The sequence below is a fragment of the Triticum urartu genome, chromosome 2A, assembly GCF_056163025.1.
Source record: "Triticum urartu cultivar PI428250 chromosome 2A, HENAU_Tu73, whole genome shotgun sequence".
Taxonomy (NCBI): Eukaryota; Viridiplantae; Streptophyta; class Magnoliopsida; order Poales; family Poaceae; genus Triticum; species Triticum urartu.
Genome location: NC_141874.1, coordinates 547,321,257 through 547,329,963, shown reverse-complemented (window position 1 = coordinate 547,329,963; position 8,707 = coordinate 547,321,257).

Sequence of the window (8,707 nt, the reverse complement as noted above, 5' to 3'; positions counted from 1 at the left end):
TGGCTCCCCTTGTGTCGAATCAATAAATTTGGGTTGAATACTCTACCCTTGAAAACTGTTGCGATCCCCTATACTTGTGGGTTATCAAGACTATTTTCTGGCGCCGTTGCCGGGGAGCATAGCTCTATTCTTTGAGTCACTTGGGATATATATCTGCTTATCATTATGAAGAACATGAGAGATTCAAAAACCAAGATCTATCCCTAAACTATGAGGGGAGGTAAGGAATTGCCATCTAGCTCTGCACTTGATTCATCTTCTGTTATGAGTAAGCTTGCGACACCTACACCTGCTTCTGCTATTCATTCTGATATGTCGCATGTTATTGATGATGCCACTTCTGCTATGCATGATACTTATGATGAAACTACCTCTATGTCTGATACTACTGTGCCACTTAGTGATTTTCTTGAAGAACAACTTGCTAGGGCTAGAGAGATTGAAAATATTGAATCTGGTGATACTGATGAAAGTGATGGTGAAGAATCACTTGTTATTCCTAAGGGTTATGTTTTTGATCAAGAAGCTTGTTTAGCTATTTTAGCTTGCAAAAATAGAAATGAACTCAAAAGATATTAGCTACATGGAGTAAGCAATCTCTAAATGCTAGAATGAAACCTGGCCCTACTTTTGCTACTTCACCTATCTTTGTTACTGATAGGGATTATGAATTCTCCGTTGATCCTGATATAATTACTTTGGTTGAATCTGATCCTTTTCATGGTTATGAATCTGAAACTGTTGTGGCACATCTTACTAAATTGAATGATATAGCCACCCTGTTCACTAAAGATGAGAGAACTCGTTACTTTTATATCCTTAAAATATTTTCGTTCTCATTAAAAGGTGATGCTAAGATATGGTTTAATTCTCTTGATCCTGGTTGTGTGCGTAGTCCCCAGGATATGATTTATTACTTCTCTACTAAATATTTCCCTGCTCATAAGAAACAAGATGCTTTAAGGGATATGTATAATTTTGTGCAAATTGAAGAAGAGAGTCTCCCACAAGCTTGGGGGAGGCTTCTCCAATTACTTAATGCTTTGCCTGATCATCCTCTTAAGAAAAATGAAATACTTGATATCTTTTATAATGGACTAACCGATGCCTCCAGAGATTACCTGGATAGTTGTGTTGGTTCTGTTTTCAGGGAAAGAACATCGGATGAAGCTGAAATTCTATTGAATAATATGTTGACAAATGAAAATAATTGGACACCTCCGGAGCCAATTCCCGAGCCTATTCCTAAACCAACTCCAAAGATATGCAAGAGGCAAAGAAATCTATAAAAGAAAAAGGTATTAAAGCTGAAGATGTTAAGAATTTACCTCCTTTTGAAGAAATACATGGTCTTAATTTACCGCCTGTTGAAGAAACATATGATCCAAATCCTTCTCCTATTGAAGAAACTCATGGTCTTGATAACCCGACACATGCAGTAAAGGTAAATTCTCTCTATAGATATGATAAAGCTGAAATCCCATTTATTAAATTTGCTAGCCCATGCTTAGATGAGTTTGATAAATTTATGGCTAAGAAAGAAGATTTTAATGCTTATTTTGGTAGACAATTGAAATACAATTCAAATATGCTTGAACACTTGGGTGATTATATGGCTAATGTCAAAGGTGAACTTAAACTTATTAGTAAACATGCTTCTATGGTTACCACTCAAGTAGAACAAGTACTTAAAGCTCAAAATGATTTGCTCAATGAATTGAATAGTAAAGATAATTATAATGCTGTTAGAGTGGCTACTAGAACTGGTAGAATGACTCAGGAACCTTTGTATCCTGAAGGCCAGCCTAAGAGAATTGAGCAAGATTCTCAGAGAAATAACATAGATGTACCTAGTTCTTCTAAAAAGAAGAAAAAAGAAAAATGATAGGACTTTGCATGCTTCTAGTGATCCTACTGTTGAAATACCTGAGAATCCAAATGATATTTCTATTTCTGATGCTGAAACTCAATCTGGTAATGAACTTGAAACTAGTGGTAATGTTAATGATAATGTTCATAATGATGCTCAACCTAGTAATGATAATGATATAGAAATTGAACCTGCTGTTGATCTTGATAACCCACAATCAAAGAATCAACGTTACGATAAGAAAGACTTTGTTGCTAGGAAACATGGTAAAGAAAGAGAACCATGGGTTCAGAAACCCATGCCTTTTCCTCCCAAACCATCCAAGAAAAAGGATGATGAGGATTTTGAACGCTTTGCTGAAATGATTAGACCTATCTTTTTGCGTATGCGATTAACTGATATGCTCAAATCAAATCCTTATGCTAAATACATGAAAGATATTATTACAAATAAAAGAAAGATACCGGAAGCTGAAATTTCCACCATGCTTGCTAATTATACTTTTAAGGGTGGAATACCAAAGAAACTTGGAGATCCAGGAGTACCCACTATACCATGCTCCATTAAAAGAAACTATGTTAAAACTGCTTTATGTGATATTGGAGCCGGTGTTAGTGTTATGCCTCTATCTTTATATCATAGACTTGATTTAAATAAGTTGACACCTACTGAAATATCTTTGCAAACGGCTGATAAATCAACTGCTATACCTGTCGGTATTTGTGAGGATGTGCCTGTTGTAGTTGCAAACGTTACTATTTTAACAAACTTTGTTATTCTTCATATTCCCGAGGACGATAGTATGTCTATTATTCTTGGAAGACCCTTTTTGAATACTGTAGGGGCTGTTATTGATTGCACTAAAGGCAATGTCACTTATCATGTTAATGGTAACGAGCATACGGTACACTTTCTGAGGAAACAACCTCAAGGTTATAGTATCAACTCTATTGGAAAAATGCCATCGGTTATATTTGGAGGTTTTGAATTTCCTCTTCCTACTGCCAAGAAGAAATATGATATTCTTATTATGGGGATGTGCATATCCCCGTTGAGGTAACATAGTGTTATTCAAAATTTCTTCGGTTCCATGTTATTCGGAATGAGTTCGTTAACAAGACTTGATCAACCTTGTTAGTGGATTCCTTTTGATGACCATGAGATGGATGAAACTAGAAGGCACAACCTTCTGTACCCCACTTTTACTTTATGTTATTTATATTAAATAAAATAAAAATAAATATTTTTCTGTCTGTTATCTGATTATCCGTGCAATATAAAAATACCTCGAAAATAAAAGTTCTCCAAACGCCCTGAAATTTAAATATGATTTTTTCCAGAATATTTGAGAATATTTGGCAATGAGAACACAGCAGGGGGGTCAACCACCTACCCACGAGGGTGGAGGGTGCGCCCCCTGCCTCGTCGGCCCACGGTGGCCCTCCTCCACTTACCCTTTCACCCACACACTCCGTCCTCCTCCCACAAACACGAATAACCAGCTCAAACCCGAGTCCAAGCTCGTTTTGCTGCCATTTTCGATCTCCTTGCTCAAAGCACCTCTCACAAAACGGCTTGGGGAGATTGTTCCTTGGTATGTGACTCCTCCATTGGTCCAATTAGTTTTTGTTCTAGTGCTTTATTCATTGCAAATTTTTGGTGCTTAGGTGACCCTGTTCTTGAGCTTGCATGTCAAATTTATATGGTTCCAAGTAGTTTTGATGCATGATATAGGCCCTAGGCACTTGTAGGAGTAGTTGCTACCAATATTATTGAGTTTGGTTTACCTTTATTTTGAAGTTACTAAAAAAATCAGAATCTTTCAGAGGAAGGAATATGCTTAGGAAGATGTTCCAAGGTGGTTCTTCAAGGAAGCAAGGACCCAGGCTTGCAATGTGTGATGCTGATGACGAGCCACCAAGAGATGCTCCAGTGCATCCTTGTGAATGGCCTTCTGAGAACTTTATGGATCGAGCAGGAATTAAGAAAGAATTCAATGCATATTTGCATAACGCTGATCTTGTGAGCTTCGAGGAAGAGAAGTGCAGCCAGTATCACAACCTCACCAGTACCTTTGTGAGGAGGTTTGAATTTTCAACTTCACGTAATTCTCCAACTGTCCTGTTTGATATTTATGATAATTCTTACACTATGGACTTAGAGGATTTTACCACTGCTTGCAAACTTCCACAATGGGCTAGTATCAGGGAACCTCGCAAATCTGAATTTAGAGATTTTCTTGCTAGTATAACTGTGGGAGAATCTAGAGATATAACACAAGCTACCATAGGGAGAATTCACTTTCCAGCTATACATTATTTTGCTCTCTTCATAGGTAGATGCATTAATGGTAAAGATGAGGCATGTCACATGTGTGTCCCTGACGTCAGTATTCTTCGGAGTGCTGTGTTAGGAGACAAATCTTATAATTTGGGAGCCATTGTTGCACGTAGGTTGCATCTTAATAGATTTAATGGAGATTTCTTTGGTGGAATTTATGCAACCCGCATAGCTAATTTTCTTGGTATAGCCATACGCGAACATGATATTGAATTACCTCCTGCTTATCTAGACTTTAATGCTATGGTTCACCACCAGTTTGTCGAGAGGAACGAATCACCTCTCCAGTATCGACTAATCTTTGACATACGCCGTGCTGTCCATATTACTCTCCCTGCTCCTGCCTTCTTTGATTATCAGGCAAGAGGAAGATATACTATTACCAGAGAGGAGGCAGATGAGTACGAGAGGAGAGAGGAGGCCGCTCGTCGCCACGCTGCAGCTCAGCAGGCGATAGATGCTGCATTGCAGTACGACCCCAGCTACTATTATGGATATCCGCCAGGCCAGTCGTGGCCATAGACCAACTTAGGCCAAAAGCCTAAGCTTGGGGGAGTACGTATTTACCACCGACATTACATTTATGTTCACACACTCATTGCTAGATGTCGGTGCTCATGCTTTTTCATTGTATCATCCATGCTAGTTTATTTCCCTTTTTATGCTTTCTTCTTGTGTGTTTAATAAACCTTAAGAAAAACCAAAAATATTACTTGTAGCTTTTAATCACTTTAATTTCCATGCTTGTAGTAGTAATTAAAAAGAAAACCCAAAAGATTTCTTGTTCTTCTTTTGCTTGTTGGGAGCTTTCCCGTGTAAATAGTTTTATTTCTTTTCTTTGGGGGTCGATAGGAGAAGACCATGATTAAATTGTTGAAGTGGCTCTTATATGCATTATTGTTGATCTGACAAAAGAGCCCATATTGCCTTGTCTTCTCTCCTATTTATTGAATGCCTACAAATTCCAGCTTAGTCCAATGCACGTGCACTATTATTATTATTCACATCGTTCGGTCGTGCAAGTGAAAGGCAATTATGATGATATATGATGGACTGGCTGAGATGAGAAAAGCTGGTATGAACTCGACCTCTTTTGTTTTTGTAAATATGATTATTTCATCGTTCCTGATTCAGCCTATTATGAATAAACATGTTTGCAATGACAACTAGAGATCATAGTTTCTTATGCCATGCTTGATTAGCTATGAGTTATAATGGTTTACCTTGCGTGCCAACATGCTATTAAAATGGTTATGATGTGGTATGATAGGGTGGTATCCTCCTCTGAATGATTTAAGTGACTTGACTTGGCACATGTTCACGCATGTAGTTGAAACAAAATCAACATAGCCTTCACGATATTTATGTTCATGGGGGATTATATCCTACTCATGCTTGCATTCGGTGTTGATTAATTTTAATGCATGTTCATGACTGTTGTCGCTCTCTAGCTAGTCGCTTCCCAGTCTTTTGCTAGCCTTCACCTGTACTAAGCGGGAATACTGCTTGTGCATCCAAACTCCTTAAACCCCAAAGTTATTCCACATGAGTGCACTATACCTACCTATATACGGTATCTACCTGCCGTTCCAAGTAAATTTGTATGTGCCAAACTCTAAACCTTCAAATAAATATCTTGTTTTGTATGCTCGAATAGCTCATGTATCAACTAGGGCTGTCTGTATCTTCCATGTTAGGAGGGTTATCCTCAAGAGGAGTGGACTCCGCTCCTCACTCACGAGATAAATGGCTGGTCATCGGGATGCCCAGTCCCATGCTTTATGCAAACTAAATCAAAATAATTGTAAACAAAACTCCCCCTGGGACTCTTGTTAGTTGGAGGCACTTGTTGTTTCGAGAAAGCCATGGATTGATGCTTGTTGGTGGAAGGGGGAGTATAACTTTACCATTCTATTTGGGAACTGCCTATAATGTGTGTAGCATGGAAGATATCGCCATCTCTTGGTTGTTGTGTTGACAATGGAAGTATACCGCTCAAAATATTATTCACCTCTGTTTCAAAACCGAGCTCTAACACCTCTACAAATCCCTGCTTCCCTCTACGAAGGGCCTATCTATTTACTTTTATGCTGAGTCATCATCCTCTTATTAAAAAGCACCAGTTGGAGAGCACCGCTGTCATTTGCATACATTACTGTTAGTTTACATTGAGTATGACTTGACTGGATCTCTTTTACCATGAATTACAATGTCTAGTCAGTCCTTGGTCTTTAAAGGTGCTCCGCATTTATGTTTTGCGGTCTCAGAAAGGGCTAGCGAGATACCATCTTGTTATATCATATTATGATTGTTTTGAGAAAGTGTTGTCATCCGAGATTTATTATTATGGCTCGCTAGTTGATTATGCTATTGATATGAGTAAACTTGAGACCTATGCGTTATTGCGAATGTGGTTAGTTATAATCTTTGCTGAAAACTTGAAAGCTGGCTTTACATATTTACAACAACAAGAGCAAACAGAGTTTGTAAAAGTTTTTTCTTTATCACATTCAATTTATCAACTGAATTTCTTGAGGACAAACAAAGGTTTAAGCTTGGGGGAGTTGATACGTCTCCGTCGTATCTACTTTGCAAACACTTTTTCCCTTGTTTTGGACTCTAACTTGCATGATTTGAATGGAACTAACCCGGACCGACGCTGTTTTCAGCAGAATTACCATGGTGTTATTTATGTGCAGAAACAAATGTTCTCGGAATGACCTGAAACTTCACGGAGCCACTTTTCAAAAAATATGAAAAATACCTGCAAAAGATGATGGCCAGGGGGGCCACCACATCTCCACGAGGGTGGGGGCGCGCCCCCTACCTCGTGGGCCCCCTGTTGCCTCTCCGACTCCAACTCCATATATTGAGTTTTGGGGAGAAAAAAATCAGAGAGAAGAAATCATCGCGTTTACGATATGGAGCCGCCGCCAAGCCCTAAAACCTCTCGGGAGGGCTGATCTGGAGTCCGTTCGGGGCTCCGGAGAGGGGAATCCGTCGCCATCGTCATCATCAACCATCCTCCATCACCAATTTCATGATGCTCACCGCCATGCGTGAGTAATTCCATCGTAGGCTTGTTGGACGGTGATGGGTTGGATGGGATCTATCATGTAATCGAGTTAGTTTTGTTAGGGTTTGATCCCTAGTGTCCACTATGTTCTGAGATTGATGTTGCTGTGACTTTGCTATGCTTAATGCTTGTCATTAGGGCCCGAGTGCCATGATTTCAGATCTGAACCTATTATGTTTTCATCAATATATGAGTGTTCTTGATCCTATCTTGCAAGTCTATAGTCACCTATTATGTGTTATGATCCGTTAATCCCGAAGTGACAATAATCGTGATACTTACCGGTGATGACCGTAGTTTGAGGAGTTCATGTATTCACTATGTGTTAATGCTTTGTTTCGGTTCTCTATTAAAAGGAGGCCTTAATATCCCTTAGTTTCCGTAAGGACCCCGCTGCCACGGGAGGGTAGGACAAAAGATGTCACGCAAGTTCTTTTCCATAAGCACGTATGACTATATTCGGAATACATGCCTACATTATATCAATGAACTGGAGCTAGTTCTGTGTCACCCTAGGTTATGACTGTTACATGATGAACCGCATCCGTCATAATTCTCTATCACCGATCCATTGCCTACGAGCTTTTCATATATTGTTCTTTGCTTATTTACTTTCCCGTTGCTATTGCTATCAACACTACAAAATACCAAAAACATTGCTTTTACTACTGTTACCTTTTGTTACCGTTATCACTACTATCATATTACTTTGCTACTAAATACTTTGCTGCAGATATTAAGTTTCCAGGTGTGGTTGAATTTGAAGGAAATATGCCCTAGAGGCAATAATAATGTTATTATTTTATTTCCTTATATCATGATAAATGTTTATTATTCATGCTAGAATTGTATTATCCGGAAACATAATACTTGTGTGAATACATAGACAAACCAAACGTCACTAGTATGCCTCTACTTGACTAGCTCGTTAATCGAAGATGGTTATGTTTCCTAACCATAGACATGTGTTGTCATTTGATTAATGGGATCACATCATTAGGAGAATGATGTGATTGACATGACCCATTCCATTAGCTTAGCACCCGATCGTTTAGTATGTTGCTATTGCTTTCTTCATGACTTATACATGTTCCTATAACTATGAGATTATGCAACTCCCGTTTACCGGAGGAACACTTTGTGTGCTATCAAACGTCACAACGTAACTGGGTGATTATAAAGGAGCTCTACAGGTGTCTCCAAAGGTAAATGTTGGGTTGGCGTATTTCGGGATTAGGATTTGTCACTTCGAGTGTCAGAGAGGTATCTCTGGGCCCTCTCGGTGATGCACATCAGATAAGCCTTGCAAGCATTACAACTAATGAGTTAGTTGCAAGATGATGTATTATGAAACGAGTAAAGAGACTTGCCAGTAACGAGATTGAACTAGGTATTGAGATACCGACGATCGAATCTCAGGC